Consider the following 2,554-nt stretch of genomic DNA (forward strand, 5'->3'; position numbering starts at 1 on the left):
CCGCCGCCAGGCAGGTGTGGTTCCTGGAGATGGTGCGTGGAGAGAGCGATTATTACCCTCTGCAGGGGTTATATATGCGGGGCACAACTCATGTAACCCCCTGCCGCCCCTCCTCTCTCCCCAGGTGAAGTGCCCGGTGGTCCCCCCAGCCTGGCAGGGCCCGCTTGGCTGGGGAGGGTCCCTGGGGCCGTGATGCCTGGCACCGCCAGCACCCTGCCTGTACTGAGCTCCTTGGGGCTCCGGAGCTCAGCAGCGCCCGAGCGACCTGCTTCAGCCGTGGCTCCCCCGTGCCCCTGGCTCCAGTCCCCACGAGAGGATGAAGAGGTGCGTGCCCGTGGCTCCCCCGTGCCCGTGGCTCCAGTCCCCAAGAGAGGATGAGGAGCTGTGTCCCGAGAGAGCTGGCATGCAGGGTTTGCCAGGGGAAAGCTGGCCGCAAAGAGCCGGCTGTGGAGGGCTGGCCATGCAGGGCTGGCCGTGGAGAGTTGTCCCATTCATCCTGTCCCCCCCTACCTGTGACAGGTACCCCTGAGCCCGTGTGCGATGGGCAGCAGATGGGAGCGCGTGAGTTTCCTTAGGGGAACCGTGGCTGTCTGCCTTGTGAAGGTCTGCCACAGCCGAACGAGGCCTTTCTGGATGGCGGGGTCAGCGCGATCCGTCGCCTGCTCTCCTTTAAACAGCTTGAAGCTCACTGGCTTGAATGGAGCATTGCTGCCGCATCCCGACGGGGCATCGGGCCCCCCAGCAGGAGACAGCATCCTTCTGCAGTTCTTGGCACCGGGTGGATCTTCAGAGGCTCTGGTGGGGATCTTCACTCGCAGTGCTGCAGTTTTAGTGGTAGTGATGGTGGAAGTGGGTGCTGGTTTAATGCCAAGGAATTCTGGCTCTTTTTCCAGACTATTTCCAAAAATCAAATGAGACTTGGGCTTCTGCGCTGCTGTATGCAGAAGCCGTGGGAGCAGAGGGTGACAGTCTTCAGTAAGTCGAGGGTTTCTTTGAAGGAAATGGTTTGGATGCCGTGAAGCGATCGACATGATGTAAACAATCTTCACACTGAGTTCTTTGAGCAAGTTCAGAGAAACGAAACGAAGGGGAAAGAAGAAATGGTCTTGTTACACGGCAGGAACTGATGCCAGTGCTTTCCGAAGCTTGAGCCCGCAGCACCCGGGTTGTTCCTCCCTTCCCCGCTCGTGTGCTAGCCAGCTTTCCTGGCTCTTGCCCCCCTCCCAGCAATGCTGCGGTGACTCGGTTTCCGAAACAAAGCAGCCGCTGTCAGAGCAGCTCTGTGCCGAGCCCCGGTGGCCAGCGCTGGAGCAGGAGCGCTTGGAATGACAGCGGGCTTCAGCTGCGGTTTCCCATGAGTTTATTTACTACAGTCAGCTGAGGAGTAGTTTTGGGTTTGTTTTTTGTGGTTTTTTAACTAAAGAAAACAAACACCATGGCCAAGAGCATGGTTCAGGCAGCTGGGTGATGTCGCTGGTGGTATGACTTTGCCTACGAGTGCAACAGCGTTTCACCCGCTGTGTCGTGTTACCACTAACCAGCGAACTCATTAACACAACTGTTGCAGGGATCCTTCTGCGGACGGAGCCCGAGTCACAGATCGTATACCAATGTGGTTAGAAATCGTGCTCGTTTATTGTTTACAATACATCTCAATTTATAGACTCTTGTCCACCCGACTAGCTACATGGTGATTGGATAGCGTCTCTGTCACACAGACAGCATGCATCTCTTAAGGCACTGTGGTTGGCTAAAAGGGGTTAGTCCACACACAGCTACTGTTTTGGTTAGAGTTAAGAAAACAAGACCAGTTAGAGATGATTTCCCACACGATAGTGTTGCAGCTGGGTTTCGGCTGCTAAGTTTCCCAGAGAGAGAGTAGCATATTTTCCACAGTTCTAATTCCTGCTAGAAAGATACACCAACACACAACGAGTTTGGAATTAGTGCTCAGACCAGATAATTGTGCATTTCCGGTTTTTGTCTCCAAAGACGTGTTGACTTCAGCGTGGCTCGTTTTACGGTGTTTGCTCTCAGTAGGTGTTTCTCTGAAAACCAGCGTCCCAGATGGGATTCCTGTGTAGGAACCTTGTATTGTACTTGGGATTTACTTGCGTGCACATTTGAGAATCACGGGGACAGGCTCACAATTTTCTCTGCCCATAGCATATTCCCATGTTCCTTATCCGAAGCCCACGACATTCAGCAGCTTTTTACTGAAGCACCAATAAGCTTTTCCCAGGAAGGTGCGTGCGTGGGACTGCCCAGCTCTGTATTTTTAGTGAATTTACCAAAGCTGAGCCTCTTGGAGACTGAGTGCAGGGGGTTAGGACTAGGAAAAAATTCTAGGAAAAAGAGAATTTCCCATGCAAAGGCCGCCAGATAAAATATCCTGCCCTCCTAGCTTGCAGAGCCTGCCGTGGGCCACATCCATACGTGAGAGTTCATGAGCGCCTGCAACTCCATCTGTAAAACAGTGGCCTGGACTTGAAGGTTTGCCAGCCCTCTTGTATCTTGGGGACTATAAAGCTGAAATTCGCGATAGCTATTGGAA

Source organism: Buceros rhinoceros, unplaced genomic scaffold (assembly GCF_000710305.1).
Source record: "Buceros rhinoceros silvestris isolate BGI_N320 unplaced genomic scaffold, ASM71030v1 scaffold6615, whole genome shotgun sequence".
Taxonomy (NCBI): domain Eukaryota; kingdom Metazoa; phylum Chordata; class Aves; order Bucerotiformes; family Bucerotidae; genus Buceros; species Buceros rhinoceros.